Consider the following 25,629-nt stretch of genomic DNA (forward strand, 5'->3'; position numbering starts at 1 on the left):
CAGGAAACTTTAGAACAAAAAGCATCCAAGTTACCAGGCTAGTGACCAAGAAGTTATGGATAAGAAATGCATAAATCTGGGCTAGGGAAAAGACTCGTGGTAGAGCATCAAATTTTCATGCCTGGAATTTCCAGTTTGAACCCCAGCACTGCGTATACCAGAGTGGTGCCGTCTTATCTTTCTCCTCCTCTCTGCCTCATATGAAACCCTTCCCCTCTTTTATGTAATAAAGAATTAAAAAGTATAAATTTTATACAAAACACTAAAGATCATTTCAGATTATAAAGTTTGAGGCAACATAAAAGTAAATAAAAAATGGTTTTCCAAATAACAATTAGTTGAAGTCACAAGTAATTATACATGGAGTACACTCTGAGGAGTGAATAGTTTGGTCTACATTATTAGTCTCTACCTCAGAGTTTTTCTGTAAAGAAAAACAGTCTTCTGAAATGTTCAATTCAGTTGAATATAAAGCCAAGGAGAATTTAGAATTTATTATCATTGCTTTCAAGATAGACTCAAATGCACTATAGTTAATGGGAAAGGATGATGAAAAGTGAGAAATTATTAACAGTGTCTAATGCAAAGTAAATGTCTTATTAAAAGTATTAGGTGTTTTCTATAAATTGTTCTCAGGATAGTACTTTCTGGTCACCCTGGTCCTTTCCTCAGTGTATGATTTTGTACATAGTTAAAACTCTTCTCTGGATCCTCTTCGGAAGTCCTTTTCTATGGTCTTCAGAAAGAGAGCCCAGATGTCAATTCCCAAAATCTAACAGAATTCATGTTTTCAGCACTATGGCTAAGAGAACTCACATGGAAAGTAACATTTACTCTCTCAACACAATGAAGTGTTCATTTCCAAGTCTGGTAAACAATTATGTGAGTCATTGTAATTAAGAACATTATTTTATGTCTTTATAAGAGTTATGAGTTTAATTTTAAATTTCTATAACCTTCTGTCTTCTTCAGTTTGTGAGTTACTTCTTATTTACTCATCATGGACACACCATTTATATATTTGTTTTTATCAGGAGAGCATGAAATGAGACAAACTTAAGTTTAAATCACCACTGGATTTTTGATTTGTGAATCTCAAGCTCTCTGAGGCCATGAAGAGTAAATATGGAGCCTGATAGACTATCAAGACAAATTTGGATGTTACATAATTGTTATTGCGTATTACACAGAATTTTATCACTTAGTAGAATATAGTGGTAGAAGTTGCCAGAAAAGCAGCAAGAACTGTAGTACCACAGTTATTGGCATGATATGATGACAGTAGATTTCAAATCTATGTTTGCTGATAAGTAGGATATAAATAGAATAGGACATACATCCCAAGTAAATGACTCATGATTTCTTTTAATATACTATTCAGTATAACTAAAGGGAGCATTTAAGGTACAGGTCTTCCATGGGCACACTTTTTAAAAAAACTATAAGCATGAATATAAATATAAAGAATAAAACTTATTTATCAAGTGGCTAAAGGAATAAACCAGTCATTAACTAAATACAATTTTAGTTGGAGCCTGTCTTCATTTTTAAAAATAGCATAATGTCTCTATATTAACTTAGTAGCCATTACCTGAAAAATAAAACTTAAAATATTGGGTTGCAGAATGCCAATGATGATTTTTGTTCAGTATAACTGTTTTTATTTGTTGCTAAGTCCTAAACTTTTACTCAGATTATAGGTTATAAAATACAAAATATGGGTCTGGGAAGATAGCATAATGGTTATGCAAAAATTTTCATGCCTGAGGCTCTGAGGTCTAGAACCACCATAAGCCAGAGTGGATCAGTCCAGTATTTTTCTCTGTATCTCTTTCAATAAATAAATGGAATAAAAAATAAAATATAAAATATTAAGTTGAAGTAGAAAGCATTATAGATATCCTTAAAAATTTTCAGTATTTTTCTAGAGTATTTCAATTTAAATGAAGTTAAATATTCCATAAATATCTCATCTGAAGATGAATTTAGACAAAGATGAGCCCAATTAGTTTATAATTTTAAAATCCAATTTAGAGGTCAGGTCCTTGATTTGACCATGAGGAGAGGAAAAGACTATTTATACAAAGGAGTAGTTGGGGGACAGACAATGGCACAACCAGAAGAGTACACATATCACCATCTGCCAGTAACTGAGTTCAAATTACTGGTTTCCACCTGAGGGAGGAGGTTCTTAAGTGGTGGTATAGAGCTGCATTCCTTTCTCTCTCCCTTTCTCTCCCTGTGTCTCTCTGTCTTTAGAACCAGGTTTCCAGGAATGGAAAAAAAAAAAATTGAAGTCTCAAGTAGGAGAGAGGAAGGCATAATTGTTGAAGCAAAATGTTTAGGAAGAAGGAAAGCATTGAAACTGAGAGCACAGAAAATGATTGAGATTGTATAGTAGGATACTCACTGCTATGTCTAAAGCAGCAAAGATGTGAATGAAAGGTAGAGTTTAGTGTACAGGTAACAAAGTAGGAAGCTGATGGAATTTTTTTTTCCTCCTGGCTTCAATCATGAGGTAAACTATTGAGTTGGACTTTGAATATGAGGATAAACATAGGAATATAAAGTAAGTAAAGGGGACTGGACGATGGCACACTGGATTAAGAGCACATAGTATGAAGTGCAAGGAACCGCACAAAGATCTAGGTTCAAGCCCCTGGATTCCTACCTGTGTGTGAAGGGAGTGTCTTTCTCTATCTTCACCTCCCCTCTCAATTTCTCTCTGTCATATCCAAAAATTCAAAAAGGCCACAGGAGCAGTGAGTTCATAGTGCAGGAACTGAGCCCCAGTGATAACCCTGGAAAAATAAATAAATAAATAAAGCAAAAATCTTTTGATAAATGAAAAATAATTAACTAGAAACTGATACCAGGTTTGAAGTACTAGGACCATCCTACCTGGAAACAATGAATCAAGAAGCAGTGCTTTAATAATTTTTATGTCTAGTACACTAGACTAAGTTCTATTATATTTTTTCATTGACGTGTAAAAGAAAAACCTTGAATGTTTAACAAGTTGATGGACCCCAAAAGGTTGACAATGTGGTCTGTGTAATCCAGATAAAGCTTGAGTTTTCTGTGGCCTCTCTCAGCACAGGGTTGTTCTTAAACAACCAATATCAGAATCCAAATTAGTTAAAATATTTACTTCTGGCATACAAAAATATCCAGAGGGGAATTACCTTTTGTAGAAATTGAATAGATATTTCTGTACAAATGTGTTCAGTTATTTTTAACTCCAAATTTCCCAAATACCATTATTATACATGAAAACTACTTCCCCAACCTTTTTCTTTTCAATATCCCTCAAAATGACCCTCCTAAAATTATGTAGCATTATTTTTTTTTTCTCCCTGGTTCCTTCTCCCACTTTCTTCCTTCTGTAAAATATCAACATAATGTTACTGTTTTATTTGCTTCTTTCTGCTAATTATCCTAGGGTTGAAATCTTTGAATCATAAGTGTTCATTTATTATCCTAGAAGTAAGCATTGGGGAATAGGAATGTTTTTTTTTTTCATGATTTGTGTTTATATTTTTTTCCCTGAGATATCAGAAAGCAATAGCATCAGTTACCAATGACTCTAACTCACTCGTCTTATTTATCTGCTTCCTAAAAGGTTTCTAGGTCCTTAAAGTACTTTTCTTTGCTGGCTGACATGACCTTAAGCTTAAGTTTATAGAGAGTTGTTGTTAAGTGAGCTAAGTCAGAAAGGTAAAGATGAGTATGGGATGATCACACTCATAAATGGAAGTTGAGAAAGAATAACAGAAAGGAAAACTAAAAGCAGGATTTGACTAAATTTGGAGTAGGGTACCAAAGAAAAAAATGTAGGTTGAGGGTGAGGGTGGATGTTCAGCTTCACAAGCGGGGGTGGGGTGGGGTGGGGTGGGGTGGTGGTGGTGGTAGAATGGGACAGTCTTTTGGTGGTGGGAATAGTGTTTATGTACATTCCTATTAATCTGTAGTCATATAAATCACTATTTAATTAATAATTTTAAAACAAAAAAAAGTTTGTAGAGAGTGTGGAAAAACATTGCAAAAAGAGAAAGATTTGCTTCCTAGTTTTTGTGGACTTGATTGACAAGCTTCTGCAGTATTGGTACCTTCACCAGCATTCAGTTTCTGTGGTACATGTGGCTTTGTTCGCCACCAGACTTTTGTAGGGCACTGCAGTCAGCAATATTGGCTGTGGCTGGTGTTGGGACAAAATAAACTATCCTGTATTCAACTGAGTTCTTCATAATGAACAAATAATTAAGCAAGTTTGAGGCAGATTGACATGAGAAAAAGAGAAATGTATCAATAACATGTATAGCTCCTATATATGTATGGGAACAGGCCAGAAATTCTGAGTAGCTCACTACATGGTCTTATCATCTTTAAATAATTTAGTTTGTTGGGACAAAATGTAGAGAGAAAAAATGGGAAAGTCAGCATTGATGGTCATAGAAATGCAAATAAAGGCAACAGTGAGATACCACTTCACTCATATGGGAATGTCATACATCAGAAAAAGTAGCAGCAACAAATGCTGGAGAGGTTGTGGGGACAAAGGATCCCTCCTGCACTGTTGCTGGGAATGTAAATTGGTCCAAACCTGTTGAGAGCAGTCTGGAGAACTCCCAGAAGGCTAGAAGTGGACCTATCCTATGATACTGTAATTCCCCTCCTGGGGATATATCCTAAGGGACCAAACACACCATTCCAAAAAAGATCTATGCATACCTATGTTTATAGCAGCACAATTTATTATAGCCAAAACCTGGAAGCAACCCAGGTGTCCAACAACATGAGTGACTGAGAAAGTTGTGGTATATATACACAACGGAATACTATTCAACTATTACAAAATTGTGAATTCATCTTCTTCACCCCATCTTGGATGGAGCTTGAAGGAATCATGTTAAGTAAGATAAGTCAGAAACAAAAGGATGAATATGGGATGATCTCACTCACAGGCAAAAGTCGAAAAACAAGATTAAAAGGGAAAACACTAAGCAGAACTTGGACTGGAATTGGAGTATTGCACCAAAATAAAATACTCTAAGGTGAGTAGGAGGGTTCAGGTCCTGGAACATGATGGCAGGGGAGGACCTAGTGGGACTAAATTGTTATGTAGAAAACTGGGAAATGTTACGCATGTACAAACTACTGTATTTTATTATAGACTGTAAACTATTAAGCCTCCAATAAAGAAAAAAAGGGGGGATGGGGAGAGTCAGTTAGAAAGGTTAAGGGTTAAAAGGACACAGTAGAACAAAGGCATGTAAATTTAAGGTTTGTATTCTTATTGATTAGATCTCCCCTAGGATATATTGTTTTCTTTCAGAGTTGATCTATGTTCTTCCTTCAGAGCTCCTCTTAAGAAATTAACCTTATGTCTAAAACATATTTTGAGGGGTAGCAGACTTTTTTCTTGCTATAGGCCAGCAATTAGATCTCATCAAACAGTTTTGTGTACTGTCTTCTGTAAACTATATTCCCATAATCAGCTTTCCAAATGAATCTCAACAAAGACCTACTGCTCAGTGCCACATAATCACTGTTATAGCAACTTTTTTTTTAATTTAATATTTTATTTACAAAAAGGAAACATTGGCAAAACCACAGGATAAGAGGGGGACAACTCCACACAATTCCCACCACCAGAACTCCGTATCTCATCCCCTCCCCTGATAGCTTTACTATTCGTTAACCCTCTGGGAGTATGGACCCAAGGTCATTGTGGGATGAGGAAGGTAGAAAGTCTGGCTTCTGTAATTGCTTCCCTACTGAACATGGGCATTGACTGGTTGATCCATATTCCCAGCCTGCTTCTCTCTTTCCCTAGTAGGGTGGGGCTCTGAGGAAGTGGAGCTCCAGGACATATTGTTGGGGTTGTCTGTTCAGGGAAATCTGGTCGGCATCATGCTAGCATCTGGAACCTGGTGGCTGAAAAGAGAGTTAACATACAAAACCAAACAAACTGTTGAACAGCCATGGGCCTAAAGGCTGGAATGGTGCAGGTGAAATGTTGGGGGTCCTCCATTTTGTAAATAGCTAGTAGGCATATTTTAGTTATATTCCAAAGGGCCTGTGGCTATGCTAGTTTTTTGTTTTGTTTGTTTTCCCTGAGCCTGAAATCTGATATGCAGGTAGATCCAAGGTAGTCTTTGTGGAGATGATGTCATGGCTGGAAAAGACAGCTGGGACAGGGAAGAGAGTATCTCCCTAATATGGGAAAGGAGTATAAATATTGTTGACTGTAAACCCCATCGATTTGATGTGATCTGGGGTCCATATTCAGCTTAAGAGCCTACGTGACCTCTGTATCCCTGTAGATCTGAGTTCACATTCTGTGGTCATGAGTAGGAACATTCCAAGCTGCCCCAATATCAACCCATCTTCCTCAGGTGGAAGATAGAGTATGTTGTCTAGCCTCCCTTCAGAGGATGGAACATTATCTACCGTTGTTGATCCAAGTTGAGGGCAAGGTCCTATGGGGGGTCCACAAAGGGGTCTATTTTATCATTCCTGATAGAGGTGAACGGTGACGATGGAGAGAGGGATTTATTTGAGGTCTAGACCCATCATGTCTGTTTGGGATTCTCAGGACTTCCCAAATAGGGCCCCAGTACATCAACTTTTATCCCCACTTTATTGGGGGTTTAGTGGTTTACAGTACAACTTTTGCCACATAGGTACAACTTTTCATCTCTTCATGATATGTATCTGTAAAACACTCTACCTTAACAAACATCCTTTCCACCATTGTACACTAGAACCTCAGTGTTCCTCCATCCAATCTCTTTTCTTTTCTTTCCAAAGGGTCCTTTGCTTTGATGGAATATGTAACATCCAATCACATCAACTTTTACATAAAAAGAAATCTGCTCATCTAGTTGTTCTTTGAAACCACTATGGCAATAAGAGTTATTACTTAAATCAATCTCTCTCTCTAAAAGGAGAGTATTTATAGGTAACCATGGTTTGTGTGTATGTGTGTGTGGGGGCTTGATTTAAGAGCAACCAGGAGTGAGCTGAAGTCTTTAGTTCTGATCTCACAGAATTTTGTATATGTCATTGTTGTCTTGTACATATACAACTATACCTCTGTGGACCAGTCTTTTAATATATAGAAAGACAAACAAACAAAGATTGGGGGAGAGATATCATAGTGCCAGCTTCTTCTAGGACCATGGTAAACTCTGGGGTTCATATCTGGGCCCTAAGCCTACCATAGCAGTCTCCCTACCAGGTGGGCAACCTCTCCACATGCCCATGAAACCACCCTCTTTCATACTGGTAGACACTTAAGACTGCCCACCTAAAATAAAACCTTCATTAAGTCTTGCTGTACTTCTTGTGGGGAGGCCTCTTCTCAGGCACAGACTCTTGGCGTGCCCGCTCTGTTGTGCACCAAATTCGGGGGTCTAGGAGAATGCAATCTGAGGCAGCAGGGGTAGAGCCTCAAGGGACTCACTCAGTGTCCGGTGCTAGTGCTGCAACAAGAGATGATCTGGGGAATGTTTGATGAACAAATCTGTTTATTGAACAATAAAGGAAGGTTTTTAAAGGGTCGCAAGAGGAAGTGACATGTGTATACCATATATGGTAGGGAGGCAAAGGGTCTAGGATGGTCAGGACTTCTCCAGTAATTATTGAGCAAGAGGTTTAATCTGTTAAAAGAATGGGGAAGCAAGGTTATCAGTAACCAGCAGACAGAGGGAGGGTCCTGAGGGCAGAGAGAAGGTAGATCAGATACGATCAAAGGAATGGAATGGGTGGGGAAGTAGGGAGGGGACCTTTGGGAGTGGGCTATTATGTCAGGGAATGCAGGGTTCTTGTGAGGCAGGGAGGCTGATAGGCGGGGCAGATCCTAGAGGTCATGTCCTTCCTTGCTCAACCTCTTAGTAGAGAGAGACTGATAGGATGGTCATGCCCTTCAGGCACCCATCTTTCAATGGGGGTCCCGCCAAGCTCTACCATATCCTCACAATTCCCTACAAAGTCTTGGATTATTATTTACTATTTTAAAAGGGCAAGGTCAGCAAAATTGAGATAGAGATGTGAATTTGGTATCTCTGTATTTATTATCCAAATTTGGTCTTACCATATTAATTGCTGGCAGTATACTATTCATAGTTAGGTTTCAACCCAATTTCTCAATCTCGGGTCATTTTCTTTCTCGGGGATTCTATCAGGCAATCCTGCCCTTTTGGGATGTAAAATTCATAAAGCAAGCAGAATGCACACTTCCAGCAAGCTCCAAAACAGCACATTCTAGCAAGTTTTAACAACTATTTGATTTCAGTAATCTATCATTGCCTTCTACATTAAGGTCTGTACTCAGCCTTGGGTGTTGTATCTGAGCCACAAGAAAGAAGGCCAATTATGATTTCTATTGCTATATGCACCAGAATTCTTCTTACTTCTTACTAGCTAACCCTGTTACTTCAATTCCATGATAGTTAATAATTATTTCCATTAAAATTTTATTTATTCAAAATACTGTGTTTTGTATCCCACCAGTTCAAACCAAGGTTCATACAATAATATCTAAATAAATAAAAATTAATTCATAACTAATTACTTTTTTCAAATATCTCACTAGTTATTATGCAGATGATTATATCTTATAAGGCTTGAGTCCACTGCTCCTGGCGGTCATTTTGTTTCCATTTTTATTGGATAGGACAGAGAGAAATTGAGAGGGTTGGGGAAGATAAAGAGGAAGAAAGAAAGATAGATACCTGTAGACCTGCTTCACCACTTGTGATGTGACCGACCCCTGAAGCTGAGGGCTCAAACTAGGTGGGATTCTTGAACTAGTCTTTATGCTTCGAACTATGTGTGGTCAGTCTGGTGCGCCACTGGTCGGCCCCCACATAGGAAATTAATTTAAATGCATTTGATCTAGTCTTTAACTGAAAAATGTAGGCCTAAGATGTTTTGTTGCTAAATAATTTCCTATTCTGAATTCAAACAGCTAATTATATAGTACATATAACTGAACCAACATTTGTTTTAAATAAAAGACTATGTAACAAAACCTCTACACTTAAGTCCATCACTTTTACTCCATTTTCAAAACACTTGTAATGCTTTGAGGGGAAAAAAAAAGTTAAATAAAGCCGAGAAATGTTATGCATGTACAAACTATTGTATTCACTGTCAAATGTAAAACATTAAATATCCCAATAATGGAAAAAATTATATATATATATGGCCTCCAGGTCCATGGTGCAGGCACCGAGCCCCAGCAATGACCCTGGAGGCAAAAAAAAAGTACCTTCCTGAAAAAGAAACTGTAAAGGATATCAGACATTCAAAATAAGAATCATTTAGAAAGAGGTAGAAAGAAAGAGAAAATGTTGAAGATAGATGTGATTCCTGAGAACAGGGCAGGTGATTGTACCCACATAGTAATTACCAGTGGAAATTCCACCATCATTATTCCCAGAGCATCAGTAAATATGTCACTTGAGTTTGTTGTGTTATTTGACATTCAGCATCAGGGTGGTCTGGCAAGGAAATATGGAAATAATAAAGGGAGAGTATACATGCAAGAGAAAAGGGAATACAAAGAATTCCAGAGAGCAAATGTTAAAACACATTTTTAAAAAAAATTTATTTATAAAAAGGAAACACTGACAAAATATACAAAGCCAAACAAATTGTTGGACATGTTAAACACATTTTACAGTGACAGAAGTACCAAAAACATTTAAGAAATCTTAATTTCATTTTATGGGTTAAATTAAAAGATATCATCTCTAAACTTGGGAGTTAACAAATTAGTTAGCAAGTCAATAGTTATAAGCATAATATTCTCAGAAAAATGAATATGTTACAGTTGTGTGGTATACAGTAATCTCAGGGACTATAATCCCATTAGCCCTCTTGATATAATAAAAAAGCATTAAGACTAATTAAGGGCTTTATTCTAGGAGGAAGTTAGAGGAACCATAGTCATATAGAAAGATTTAAGAGGTTTACTTGTTCCACATTTTCCCAAAATCCAGCTCGTGGCTTTTTCCTTCTTTACTTTAATCTCTACAAAAAAATGATATTCTCTGGATTGTGGGAGGTTGCTTTGAGTTGGTTTATTTTAGCATTTGATTACAGTTCCATTCGATTTGCTTCAAGGCTCCGGTCACTTTTCCTTTAAGCAAAAGGTAGTGTGACTGAGCTTCACTCTTCTGTGGCTCCAGGCAGCAGACCTCAGTTGACTTCAGCTTTTTCTGAAAGTATCATGGAAAATATGTTTGATTCCTTAGGATATTTTTTTCTAAAATACTTTTATCATTATCTATAAGATTTGATTGTGTTAGAAACATCATGAACACATAATTGTCTGTGCTTTTATGAAATGCTAGGTTTAACATGATGGTGATACTTTAATGACACTCACTAAGCAGGAACAGAGAGGATTTAAAAAAAAAAAGGTATGCTACAATTACTAAAAGATAAACGTGAGAGTTGTGAAAATAAGACTGCAACACAAACAATGCTTCAGGCACAATGGATATTTCTGGTAGTTGAATAAAAGCAAAATTAGAACATGCCACCCTCATATGGTCAATAAGGGACTTTTCTTCTTTTGCCTTCTGTCAGAAAATGGGTGTTTGCTTCTCCCATGATGGGAATATTGTTTCTTTTTCTTGTGACACTGGAGCAAGACTATAGAAAAATTGAATGCCAGTGCCTAGTACTTCAGTGTCACTAAAAAATTAAGTTTCTCTAAAAAACAAACAAACAAACAAACAAACAAAAAAACTAGTATAGCCACAGGCCCTTTGGAATATAACTAAAATATGCCTACTAGTTATCTACAAAATGGAGGGCCCCCCAACTCTTGATCTGCACTATTCCAGCCTTTAGGTTCATGATTGTTCAACAATTTGTTTGGTTTTGTATGTTAACTCACTTTTCAGCCACCGGGTTCCAGATGCTAGCATGATGCAACCAGACTCCCCTGGACAGACAACCCCAACAATGTGTCGTGGAGCTCTGCTTCCCCAGAGCTCCACCCTACTAGGGAAAGAAGGAGGCAGGCTAGGAATATGGATCAACCTGTCGATACCCATGTTCAGTGGGGAAGCAATTACAGAAGCCAGGCCTTCTACCTTCTGCATTTCACAATGACCTTGGGTCCACACTCCCAGAAGATTAAAGAATAGGAAAGCTATCAGGGGAGGGGAGGGGATACGGAGTTCTGATGGTGGGAATTGTGTGGAGTAGTACCCCTCTTATCCTATGGTTTTGTCAATGTTTACATTTTGTAGATAAAAAAGGGAAAATAAATAAAAACAATAAAATAATAATGACACTAACAACAACAACAACTAAAACAGAAAATTGTCCTACAATTCATGAACATGAACTTTGCATATATTTTTCTATATCACTAGAATTTAATGAAATGATTTTTCTTATAATCAGTTCTAGCATTCTGATATCACACACACTACAAGTTGCTAGAACAATTATCAAAACATAACACACAAAGATTAGATTATTTGTTCATTGAAATTTCACCAATTAGAATGTCAAAAGGAAGTATACATGGATTTCAACTAATTCTCATTTTACTAATTCATAAAACAGATACTTCTTATAAATAGCTGGTAATCTGTTCTCAGTTCTCATAAAAAAGTGACTGAATAGCTGCAGTAAAATATCATGTTACTAATTCCCCACGTTATAATGAAGGAAACTGCAATTCACATTGAAAGGCCGTAGCACCAGGATTAAATGACCATTGTTATCTAACAATGGTTAATATCTTCTTGCTTAACAATAAAGAACTTGCACCTTTAGAACTCACACCTGGAGGTGTTCTCCATGTGTGTGTTATCTAGCTTGGACCTACAGAGAGAAGCATTTGTTCCATAACTTCTCTACCATTCATTCATTTATTCATACACCAATATTAAGCAATGTCTTATGCCTAGTCTTTTGCCATTGAATATATGTGTGAAACATATAAAGTAATGGAGTTATATACAGTAGAAATAAACAGTAAATAATAAAATTAGTAAACTTTACAGAATATAGGGTACTGGGCTGCTCTGTAAGACAAAGACAAAAAAAAGCTAATAAAAACTAGAGCAGGGCCAGATTGAGGCATATATGGTTAAGTCCACACATTATAGTGCACAAGGACCAGGGTTCAAACCCACCTGCAGGGGGAATGCTTCGTAAGTGGTGAAGTATGGCTGCAGGTGTCTCTCTGTTTTTTTTTACCTATCTCTATGCTACCTTCCCTCTCAATTCCCCTCTGTCTCTATCAAATAATTAATAAATAATTTTTAAAAACTGGAGGTTGGGGGTATAAATGTTAATTGAGTGATTAAAACTCATTATACTGTAAGCTTCATTTCTCTTTTTAAAATAGAGATAGAGAAGGCAAATGGAGGGAGAGAGAGAAAGAGAGAAGAGACAAGAGAGGAGAGAGAGAGAGATACCACTACAAAAAGTATCCTTCAATATAATGAGAGCTGGGCTTGAACTTAAGTGCATACATGGCAAGTAACATTATTCCACTATTATTCCAGATGAGTTATTTCACTGGCTGAAGGTTCTTTTTTTATTTTTCTTCTTTTCCTCCAGGGTTTTTGCTGGGCCCAGAATCCACTGCTCCTGGAGGATTTTTTTTTTTTTTGGATAGGAGACAGAAATTGAGAGAGGAGGGGAAGAAGATGGAGAGTGGGAAAGTGGGAGAGAAAGATAAACACCTACAGACCAGATTCTCTGCTTTTTAAGCAACACCCCCCTCAGGTGGAGAGCTTGGGGCTCAAATTGGGATTCTTATTTTTAATGTCTTTATGGAGAAATTAATGTTTTACATTCGATGGTAAATGCAATAGTTTATACATGCATAACACTTTCCAGTTTTCCATACAACAATACAACTCCCACTAGGTCCTCTGTCATCCTTTTTGGACCTGTAGTCTCCACCCCCACTCCCACCCCAGAGTCTTTTACTTTCTTGCAATACACCAATTCCAATTCAGGTTCTACCTGTGTTTTCTCTTCTCATCTTGTTTTTCAGCTTCTGCCTGACAGTGAGGTCATCCCAAATTCATCCTTCTGTTTCTGACTTATTTCACTTAACATGATTTTTTCAAGCTTGAACCAAGACTGGCCGAAAATGGTGAAGCCACCGTTTTTAATGGCTGAGTAGTATTTCCAACTGGGATTCTTGTGTGGGTCCTTGAGCTTGGCATGATCTGACTACTACCTGGCCCCAGGCTTATTTTTTAAACCTAGGTGACATGCCTTTACTCAAGCTAGAAGGAGGTAGATACCTAAAAACAAACAAACAAAAAAAAACTAATTATAACATAAATTTGCTACCTAAATTTTGGTATCTTCATTCTTTTCCTGTTTGGAAATTGACTTTCAAAAAAGTTACATACAAAACCTAAATGCACCAATCACAGATAAAGAAATAGAAACTGTTATTAAGAATCTCCCCAACATTAAAAGTCCTGGACCAGATGGCTTCAAAACGAATTCTACAAAACCTTCAGGAAACAGTTAGTACCCATACTTCTTAAGTTTTTCCATAAGACTGAAGAAAGAGGAATACTTCCTTCCACCTTCTATGAAGCCAACATCACCCTGATACCAAAAGCAGATAGGGACACAACAAAAAAGGAAAACTACAGACCAATATCTCTGATGAACATAGATACCAAAATATTAAACAAGATCTTGGCCAACAGGGTACAACAGCACATCAAAAAAATTGTTCATCACGACCAAGTGGGATCCATCCCAGGAATGCAAGGCTGGTTCAACATCCATAAGTCAATCAATGTCATTCACCACATCAATAAAAGCAAAGCCAAAAACCACATGATTATCTCAATAGATGCAGAGAAAGCCTTTGATAAAATCCAACACCCATTCATGCTCAAAACCCTACAAAAGATGGAAATAGATGGGAAATTCCTCAAGATAGTGGAATCTATATATAGCAAACCTACAGCCAACATCATACTCAGTGGACAGAAGCTGAAAGCATTCCCCCTCAGATCGGGGACTAGACAGGGCTGTCCACCGTCAACGTTACTCTTCAACATAGTATTGGAAGTTCTTGCCATAGCAATCAGGCAAAGAAAGGAATCAAAGGAATACATATTGGAAGGGAAGAAGTCAAGCTCTCAGTATTTGCAGATGATATGATAGTATACATAGAAAAACCTAAAGAAGCCAGCAGAAAACTACTGGAAGTTATTAGGCAATATAGCAAGGTGTCAGGCTACAAAATCAATGTACAAAAATCAGTGGCATTTCTTTATGCAAACACTAAATCTGAAGAAGACATACAGAAATCACTCCCATTCACTGTTGCAGCAAAATCAATAAAATATCTAGGAATAAAGCTGACCAAAGAAGTGAAATACTTCTATACTGAAAACTATGAGCCACTATTCAAGGAAATAGTGATACCAAGAAATGGAAAGACATCCCATGCTCATGGATTGGAAGAATAAATATCATCAAGATGAATATTCTCCCCAGATCCATGTACAAATTTAATGCAATACCCATCAAAGTTCCACCAAACTTCTTTAAGAGAATATAACAAAAACTACAATCATTTATCTGGAAACAGGAAACTCCTAGAATTGCCAAAACCATCTTGAGGAAAAGAAACAGAAATGGAGGCATCACACTCCCAGATCTCAAACTTCATTATAAAGCCATCATAATCAAAACAGCATAGTATTAGAACAAAAATAGGCACACAGACCAGTGGAACAGAATTGAAAGGCCAGAAATAAGTCCCCACACCTATGGACATCTAATATTTGATAAGGGGCCCAATTTATTAAATGGAAGAAGGAGGCTCTCTTCAATAAATGGTGCTGGGAAAACTGGGTTGAAACATGCAGAAGAATGAAATTGAACCACCTTATCTCACCAGAAACAAAAATCAGCCAGGGGCCAGCCACAGCAGGTTATTAGGGTCAGCCTGAAGGAGGAGGGGCGTCGGTGAAGAATGAAGGATGAGAGACGAGTGAGTTGATGCTGAATCAAGCTCAAGCAGACATCTCTGTCTTACTTAAGCAGAACTTTATTTTTATAGTCTCATGAGGCTTAGATCATTCAAACAAAAATCACCAAGGTATTTGTCGTATGCTTTACATTGGTTTGTCCTAGCCCTCCCCCCGCCAAGAGAATTGGATCAGTCCTGTTAATTTCGCGGGCCTGCTTGGCCCCGCCCGAAGGAACCCCGAGAGAGGGTTCCTGAGTCCTAGAGTGCCAGAGTTCCTGGGTTCCTGAGTTCGAGAGTGCCAGAGTTGCAGAGGGTTCCCCAGTACGAGAGTTCCAGAGTTCCAGAGTAAGAGAGAGTTCCTGAGTCCGAGAGTTCCTGAGTTCGAGAGTTTCAGGGTTACAGAGTAAGAGAGAGTTCCACAGTGGAAGTTTCAGGGGGTTCCCCAGTACGAGAGTTCCAGAGTTCCAGAGTTGAAAAGTTCCTGAGTTCCAGAGTAAGAGAGAGTGCTTGCGCCGCCGCAAAGAGACAGCAGAGTTCTGTTTGGTGATTAGTTTGTCTTAGTTTGTGAATCGTTGTTCCTGAATAAAGAAATACAGCTTCCCTGCCCAGCCGTTGTCTCCGCATCTCTGTTACCCGCCCGCGAAGCCAACCCGGCCGGCAAGAGCCTCCGAAATTTTAACAACAGTATTGATTATTAAAACAAAAATCACCAAGGCTTTGATTATTGAAACAAAAATCACCAAGTAAGAACAGCACAGGTAGGGAACACCACCTGCTTTGTGGAACATTTACATTCCAGGGGCACTTTCTGCCCTAGAGATCAAATCACCGTTTCTATGTCTTTTGTTTTTCCTGTACCTGTGTGCTAGGCAAATGTCCTATTGATTAAGATTAATATACTACCTTTTATGCCATTCTTTTGGCCCTGTGCATCAGAAGACAATGGTTTATAGAAAGTTCAAGCTTGTTATGTTTCTAGGGGCCTTAAACAAATTGAGCAGCCCATTTTTCATAAAATCTGTTCCATTGTTTGATCAAGGAGCCTTGTTTTATTTTGTTCAAGTTAAACTCTCCAGCTAGAATCCATCGTCTGTGTATGCTCACTATATGACCTAGGTTCTTGTGTACTATTCCTGCATAAGGAGGTGGGAGCATAGTGGTGGATAGTAGATTAAAAGGCCCATTGTATCTAGGCAGGTACCATAACATTCCATTAATTATTTTTGTAATGTGGCCCCTCCACTGTTGGAACCATCAATCTTTTTCTATATTTTAGGGGGAATACTAAAGGAAGTGGTGTAGATAAAGGGGAAAACATTTTTTTCCTATTGGAACCTCCTGAAAAATTCTGCATTACTGAAAATTGCTTATTCCATTCTGTTCAATCTTACAGAGTGCAGTGCAGGCTTTGTCATTATTTTTGTCATTTGGTCAGGCTCTGAGCCTGGCCATAGGTAAATATTATTAAGACCACATAGAGCTTAATCATGACAAAAGGCGAGATGGTTTCAGTTTGGCCTGGAGAGTCCAGCCATGCTGAACTTCCTGCGAAGCTGGTACCCTGTCAAGCAGCTCGCATGGCAGCGCCTGTGCCAAGAATGAACTCCAAATGGACCAAAGACCTGGATGTTAGACCAGAAACAATCAAATACTTAGAGGAAAACATTGGTAAAACACTTTCCCACCTACACTTCAAGGACATCTTTGATGAAACAAACCCAATTGCCAGGAAGACTAAAGCAAAAACAACCCAGTGGGACTACATCAAATTGAAAAGCTTCTGCACAGCCAAAGAAACTATTAAACAAAGAGATCCCTCACAGAATGGGAGATGATATTCACATGCCATACATCAGACAAGAAACTAATCACCAAAATATACAAAGAGCTCAGCAAACTTAGCATCAAAAAAGCAAACAACCCCATCCAAAAATGGGCAGAGGATATGGACAGAACATTCACACCAGAGGAGATCCAAAAAGCTAACAAACTTATGAAAAACTGCTCCAGGTCACTGATTGTCAGAGAGATGCAAATAAAGACAACATTGAGATACCACCTCACTCCTGTGAGAATGGCATACATAAAAAAGGACAGCAGCAGCAAATGCTGGGGAGGCTGTAGGGACAGAGGAATCCTTTTGCACTGCTGGTGGGAACGTAAATTGATCCAGTCTCTGTGGTGAGCTGTCTGGAGAATTCTCACAAGGCTAGACACATGACCCAGTAATTCCTCTCCTGGGGATATACCCCAAGGACTCCATAACACCCAACCAAAAAGAGGTGTGTACTCCTATGTTCGTAGCAGCACAATTCATAATAGCTAAAACCTGGAAGCAACCCAGGTGCCCAACAACAGATGAGTGGCTGAGAAAGCTGTGGTATATATACACAATTGAATACTATGCAGCTACTAAGAACAATGAACTCAACTTCTCTGACCCATCTTGGTCAGAGCTAGAAGGAATTGTGTTAAGTGAGCTAAGTCAGAAAGATAAAGATGAGTATGGGATGATCCCACTCAACAGCAGAAGTTGAGAAAGAAGATCAGAAAGGGAAACTAAAGGCAGGATCTGACTACATTGAAAGTAGGGCAACAAAGTAAAAACCCTGTGGTAAGCAGGAGGGTGGACATGTGGCTTCCTGGGCCGGGGGTGAGTGGGGGGGTGGGGGTTGGTTGGAGTGATGGGACACAATATTTTGGTGATGGGAATGGTGTTTATGTACATACCTATTAAACTGTAGTCATATAAATCACTACTTAATTAATATGAGAGGGTAAAAATTGATTGTATGTCTAACAAAGGGACTTTTCAAAATTAACCCAATTACCAAATAATGTAATGATAACAGTAACTATCCATTGTCTTTTTGAACCCTAAGACAGGAGGAACCTCACATTTCCACTATAGAGTCTAAACTTACCCCAGTCCTGTGACCCTAGGGTAGGGCCCACTTTCCCGTATGCTTCTCCTAATTCTTATCAAATAATATTGCATCCACTGATTGCAACCTAATGAACGCAGCAAGTGCCACCCCAGCATGCTTCACTTCAGACTGTGTCCAGAGACTTCAGGTGTGGAACAACAACCCTTCAGCTTCATCACTCATGTGAGACCTTTCCTTTCATAGTATTCTTTACTTCCATCCCAGGTGGTTCACTTCCTAACAAAGTCCCAAAACCTAGATATAGACCAGGTTCCAGGGGATAGAGCATATGTTCACACGTATCCATAAACTAGGGCAAATATATACCTGAAAGCAGTAGTACACTACAGTCTGCAGTGAGTACCCACCCCCAACACTTCATCTCCACTATTCCAACCTTTGGGTCCATGATTGCTCAACAATATGTTTGGCTTTGTATGTTAACTCTCTTTTCAGCCACAAGGTTCCAGATGCTATCAGGATGCTGGCCAGGCTTCCCTGGACAGAAGACCCTACCAATGTGTCCTAGAGCTCCGCTTCCCCAGAGACTCACCCTACTAGGGAAAGAGAGAGGCAGACTGGGAGTATGGATTGACCAGTCAACGCCCATGTTCAGCGGGGAAACAATTACAGAAGCCAGACCTCCCACCTTCTGCAACCCACAACGACCCTGGGTCCATGCTCCCAGAGGGATAGAGAATAGAAAATCTATTAGGGAGGGGGTGGGATATGGAGATTGGGAAGCAGGAATTGTGTGGAGTTGTACCCCCCATCCTATGATTTTGTTAATGTCTCCTTTCTTAAATAAATAAATTAATTAAATAAAAAGAAAAAAAAGAAAATCTGCTCCAGGTCGCTGATTGTCAGAGAAATGTAAATTAAGACAACATTGAGATACCACTTCATTCCTGTGAGAATGGCATACATCAAAAAGAACAGTAGCAACAAATGGCTGGAGAGGCTGTGGGGACAGAGGAACCCTTTTACATTGCTGGTGGGAATGTGGGTACAGCCTCTGTGGAGAACAGTCTGGAAAACTCTCAGAAGGCTAGACATGGACCTTCCATATGATCCAGTAATTCCTCTCCTGGGGATATACCCCAAGGTCTCCATAACACCCAACCAAAAAGAGGTGTGTATTCCTATGTTCATAGCAGCACAATTCATAATAGCTAAGACCTGGAAGCAACCCAGGTGCCCAACAACAGATGAGTGGCTGAGAAAGCTGTGGTATATATACACAATGGAATACTATACAGCTATCAAGAACAGTGAACCCACCTTCTCTGACCCATCTTGAATAGAGCTAGAAGGAATTATGTTATGTGCTAAGTCAGAAAGATAAAGAAGAGTATGGGATGATCCCACTCATCATCAGAAGTTGAGAAAGAAGATCAGAAAGGGAAACTAAAAGCAGGATTTGACTAAATTGAAAGTAGGGCACCAAAGTAAAAACCCTGTGGTGAGGGGGAGGGTGGACATGCTGCTTCCTGGGCCGGTGGGGGGTGGGGGGTGTGGGTGAGATGGGACACAGTCTTTCGTTGGTAGGAGTGGTGTTTATGTACACTCCTATTAAAGTGTAGTCATATAAATCACTAGTTAATTAATATGAGATGGGGAAAATTGATTGTATGTCTTGAAGTTTTTAAAACACAGACTGAGTCTTTTTAATATATAGGCTGTGTATTTGATATGTGGACTCTCTCAAAAGCCTAGACCAAGTAGATCAGAAGCAACAGGTCACGCAGCTATATACAAGATACTGGGTACTATACAGCAAACCCTAACAAAAGGACTTTTCAAAGTTAACCCAATTACCAATAATGTGATGATAACATTAACTATTCATTGTCTTTTTCAACCCTAAGACAGCAGGAACCTCACATTTCCACTATAGAGCCTATATTTCCCCCAGTCCTGGAAACTTAGGATAGGGCCCACTTTCCCGCATGCCTTTCCCAGTTCATATCAAATAATATTGCATCTGCTGATCGCAACCTAATCAACGCAACAATTGCCACCTCAACATGCTTCACTTCAGACTGTGTCCAGAGACTTTAGCTGTGAAATGACTACCCTTCAGCTTCATTACTCGGGTGAGACCTTTCCTTTCATAGTATTCTCTAATTCCATCCCAGGTGGTTCACTTTCTAACAAAGTCCCAAAACCTAGATATACACCAGTTTCTGTGAGAGAGAGCATATGTTCACACATATCCATAAACTAGTGCAAAATATATACCTGAAAGCAGAAGTACACTAGAGTTTACAGTGAGTAGCACCCCCCCCCCAACACTTCATCTCCACTATTCCAACCTTTGGGTCCATGATTGCTCAACAACTTGTTTGGCTTTGTATGTTAACTCTCTTTTCAGCCACGAGGTTCCAGATGCCATCAGGATGCTGGCCAGGCTTCCCTGGACTGAAGAACCCACCAATGCGTCCTGGAGCTCCGCTTCCCCAGAGACCCACCCTACTAGGGAAAGAGAGAGGCAGACTGGGAGTATGGACCGACCAGTCAATGTCCATGTTCAGTAGGGAAGCAATTATAGACCTTCTACCTTCCGCAACCCACAACGACCCTGGGTCCATGTTCCCAGAGGGCTAGAGAATGGGAAAGCTATCAGGGGAGCAGATGGGATATGGAGACTGGGTGGTGGGAATTGTGTGGAGTTGTACCCCTCACACCCTATGGTGTTGTTAATGTATCCTTTCTTAAATAAAAAATAAATTAAAATAAATAAATAAATAAAATGTATTTGGGATCTTTATAGGGATAGCATTACATTTGTATGTGGCTCTGGGTAGTATATTCAATTTGATGATGTTAATTCTTCCAATCCATGAACATGGAATATCTTTCCACTTGTGTCTTTTTCAGTTTCCTTGAAAAGTGACTCATAATTTTCAGTATACAAGTTGTTCACTTCTTCAGTTAGGTTTATTCCTAGATATTTTATTGTTTTTGTTGCTATAGTAAAAGGAATTGCTTTCTAAATTTCAACTTCTTCTAACTTAGTGTTTGCATAGAGGAATGCCACTGACTTTTGAATGTTAATTTTGTAATCTGACACCTTTCTGTATTGCCTGATGATATCCAAAAGATAATTGCTGGATTCCTTAGGTTTTTCTATGTATATTATTATGTCATCTGCAAATAGGGAGAGTTTAACTTCTTCTCTTACGATCTGTATTTCTTTAATTCCTTGCTCCTGCCTGATTGCTATGGCAAGAACTTCTAACACTATGTTGAATAGTAATGGTGATAGTGGGCAGCCCTGTCTAGTACCTAATCTGAGGGGAAATGCTTCTTGTTTTTCAATATTGAGTATGATGTTTTCTGTAGGTTTGCTATATATATATATATATATATATATATATATATATATATATATATATATATATATATCCACTATCTTCAGGAATTTTCCATCTATTCCCATTTTTTGTAGTGTTTTGATCATAAAGGGGTGTTGCATTTTGTCAAAAGCTTTCTCTGCATCTAGTGATATGACCATGTGGTTTTTGCTCTTGCTTTTATTGATGTGGTGGGTCACGTTGATTTATTTACGTATATTAAACCAACCTTGCATCCCTGGGATAAAACCCACTTGGTCATGATGAACAATCTTTTTAATATACTGCTGTGTCCTGTTGGCTAGAATTTTGTTCAGTATTTTAGCATCTATGTTCATCAGAGATATTGGTCTGTAGTTTTCTTTTTTGGTTGTGTCCTTGTCTGCTTTTAGTAACAAAGTGATGTTGGCTTCATAGATGCTGGAAGGGAGTATTCCAGTGTCTTCAATCTTCTGGAAGACTTTTACAAGTAGAGGTATTAGTTCTTCTTTGAAAGTTTTTTAGAATTCATTTGTAAAGCCATCTGGTCCAGGATTTTAATTTTTGGGAAGATTTTTGATAACTGTTTCAATTTCATTAGTTGTGATAGGCCTGTTCATGTTATCTACTTCCTCTTTACGTAGTTTTGTAAGTTGGTAGGTATCTAGGCAATCGTCCATTTCTTTCAGGTTCTCTAGCATGATGGCATATACTTGTTCATAGACCTCCCATGTTATGTTGAATTTCTGCACTGTCTGTTGCAATATCTCCTCTTTCATTTACTATCAGATTTATTTGGGTCTTCTTCTTCTTTTTTTTTTTTTTTTGTGAGTCTGGCTAAAGGTTTGTTGATTTTGTTCAGTCTTTGGAGAACCAACATTTACTTTCGTTGATCTTTTGTATGGTTTCTTATTTTCAATGTTATTGATTTCTGCCCTAACTTTAGTGATTTCTGTCCTTCTGTTTGCTTTAGGGTTCCTTTGTTCTTCTTCTTCTAGGTCTTTAAGATGTGAAATTAGGCTATTTATTTTTGCTTCTTTCTTGTTTCCTAATGTGTGCTTGTATGGCTATGAACTTCCCTCTCAATACTGCCTTAGCTGTGTCCCAAATATTTTGATAGCTTGTGTCTTCATTTTTATTGAACTCTCGAAACATTTTGATTTCTTCCTTTATTTCCTCTTTGAACCAGTAGTTGTTAAGTAGTATACTGTTGAGCTTCTACATTTTGGGACTATTACTCATCTTTTGTTGGTTGTTAAGTGTTAGTTTCATTCCACTGTGGTCTGAGAAGATGCTTGGGATGATTTCAATACTCTTGAATTGGCTGATGCTGTCTTTGTGGCCTAACATATGGTCTATCCTTCAGAATGACCCATGTGGACTTGAGTAAAATATATATTCCAGTTTCTTGGGATGAATAACTCTGAAAATGTCCTATAGTTCTAGTTTATCTATCTCCTCATTTAGCTTCCTTATGTCTTTATTGATTTTCTGCCTGGATGATATGTCAAGTTTAGAGAGTGGGGTGTTGTAGTCCCCTACTATGACTGTATTGCTGTTAATATATTGCTGTAGTTCTTTCTGTAGATGTTTGATATATTTAGATGGCTTCTCATTGGGTACACAGATGTTAATAATTGTTAAGTCCTCTTGACTGACTGAACCTCTGAGCATTAAGTGGTATCAATTCTTATCTTTTTTAATTTTATCTATTTTAAAGTATATCGTGTCAGATATGAGAATAGCTGTTCCTGCCCTTTTTTGTGGGCCACTGGCCTGTATGATAGTTTCCCATCCTTTCACTTTGAGTCTGTGTTTGTCTTGTTGAGTTAGGTGGGTTTCCTGTATACAGCATATCATTGGGTTGTGTTTTCTGATTCATCTTTCTACTCTGTGTCTTTTAATAGGTAAATTCAGGCCACTGACATTTATTGATATCAAAGATTGAAGATATTTTAACGCCATCTTGTAGGGTTTTAGAATGTTCTGATATATGGCCTATTTATGGTGGTGTGACTGTTTATACAAGGCCTTTCAGAACTTCTTTCAGGGCAGGCTTGGTGATATTTGATTCCTTCAACTGTTGCTTGTCTGAGACTGTTTTATACCTCCATCTAGTCTGAACGACAGTCTAGCAGGATACAGTAGTCTTGGTTGAGAGCCTTTCTCATAGAGTACTGGACAGATATCGTGCCATTCTCTTCTGGCCTGTAGTGTTTTTGTGGAGAAGTCTGCTGCTAATCTTATGGGTTTTCCTCTGTAGGTGACTGTTTTTTCTCTTGCAGCCTTCAGGATCCTTTCTTTATCCTTATTCCTTTCAATTTTAAATATGATATGTCTTGGTGTCTTTAAGTCTGGGTTAATTCTGTTTGACACCCTCTGGGCTTCTTGAACCTTTATGTCTTTGATGTTGTCTAGACTAGAGAAGTTTTCAGCTCTTATGGCCTGAAGAATGCTTTCTTCCTCTCCCTTTCTTTCTTCCTCTGCTAAGCCAGTGATGTTTATATTGTTTCATTTGAAGTCATCCCATAGGTGTCTGTTGTTGTTTTCAGTAAATCTTAATCTCTTTTTGAGATCTCTTACTTCTTTGTTAGTTGTCTCTAATTCGTCCTCCATCTTGCTAATTCTGTCTTCAGCCTCATGGATTCTATTCTTGCTCCCCTCTACTGTTTTCTGGAGTTCATCTATTTTGTTACCCTGTTGTGATACTGTTTTGGCTTGTTCAGCTAGTTGTGTTCCTAGATCAGCTATTTCAGCTTTCAGTTCTCTAATAACATTGAGATAATTAGTGTTTTCTTCCAGAGTCTCATTTGTTGTTTCTGCATTTCTGATGACAATTCTTTCAAACCCTTTACTCACTCCTGTGATTATTTCCTTAGCTAGTGTTTGAATGTTGACCTCATTATTTTGTGCTTCACCCTTTCGGGGCTTTTATCTGGACTCTTGTCCTGGTTCATTTCTCCAATATTTCTTCTTGTTGGTTTAAGCATTTTATATATTATGCTATGAGGTCCCTCTCTCAGTACTTTTCAAATTACTGATCACTATTGCCTGGATTGACTTGTGTCTAAGTAAGGTAATTAAAGGATTCACAGTTGTGGAAGTTAAAAGTTGTTTCAATAGTATTTTAATCCCTGATTTGGAGCTCAGTGGCTTAAAAGCCTGTTTTGTGCTTTTCCTACCCTGTAGGCTATGGGAGCCTGAGGGCTTTTAGACTATAAGTAGGCTTCTTAGCTTAATCACTGACTCCTGACCAAGAGGTAAAGCAGGGTGTGGCAGAGATAATCCAGTGTTTATGCAAAGAGGCTTTCACAGCCCCACTGCTATGCCACAGATGTGTAGATCTCCTGAGTTTCCTGGTTAGTTCTCTGTCCCTTGGTGTCAGCACAGGGCCTCTCTGCAGCCACTGCAGATTCTGAGGGCAGTAGCAGTAGAAACTCACCATTGCATTTGGTGAGTCTTATGGGAGTCATCTTTTCCCTCAGTCGTCTTTTTGTTGTTCATGTATCATACTGGAGGTGATGTCTCAACTGGTAAACCACCGGACTGTTACTAGCCACTTAATCTCTCCCTAGGCTTCTCTCTGTCCATCAACCACATGTGTTTGTACTCACTGGTGATTTGGTGGGTTCCTGAAGTCTTTCTAGTCTTGTCTTGTTGCGGTCCCAGGTGGTCTCCTTTGGTATTCCTAGTTGATCCAGGAGAGGAGAGGAGAGAAACCTGCTGATGTTATATACTGCTGATGATCAATAGCCCTGCCTACTGTGACTTGACTTTTCTAAACCTCATTTCCTACTCAGTAAAGTGGGTTTTAGTGTAAGTTAAATAAAAGAGTGTACTAAAGCAGTTTGTATATAACTGTGGACAGACATGTTTATTGAAATTGAGGGATCAAGTGGACATTTGTAGCATTTTCTGGAGCAAATCTATATCTTAAAATATACACACACACAAAAAAGTAGAAAGTCCTATGTTGGCTCCACCCCAATCCTTAGACCCCTTACTTACCGCTTGTCCTTAAATAATTTGTTTTAACTTTTGCTTAAGAAATGTGTCCCTCTTTATCTTCCTATCTCCTACTAAAAAGATTATATCCTTGTATATCCTTTCAGAAGTTTTATATCACACTCTAGTATGATAGCTTATAGCTTCTCAGCCTTTTGGCTAAGAATGAATGTATAATATATAGCTGAATATGTTTTCTAGGAAAAAAGTCTAAATCAAAATCATTTCTTGGCAGACGTACAACTGCTATTACTAAATAGTTCTAGAGAGATGTCAGTAAATTAAGAATTTTGGTTATATCATTTCACCTAATAGGTTTACCAGAACATAGAGAGATTCCAAATTAAACTTTATATTTTACTTC

General features: G+C 38.4%; 1 long non-coding RNA gene across 1 annotated transcript in view; it reads right to left on the minus strand.

Moving 5' to 3' along the window:
- The window catches only part of LOC132534256 (uncharacterized), a 39,366-nt gene that overhangs the window by 7,244 nt on the left and 6,493 nt on the right, over positions 1-25,629 (minus strand). The gene's annotated exons all lie outside the window — the stretch shown is intronic.

This window comes from Erinaceus europaeus, chromosome 18 (assembly GCF_950295315.1).
Source record: "Erinaceus europaeus chromosome 18, mEriEur2.1, whole genome shotgun sequence".
In the NCBI taxonomy this organism is placed as follows: Eukaryota; Metazoa; Chordata; class Mammalia; order Eulipotyphla; family Erinaceidae; genus Erinaceus; species Erinaceus europaeus.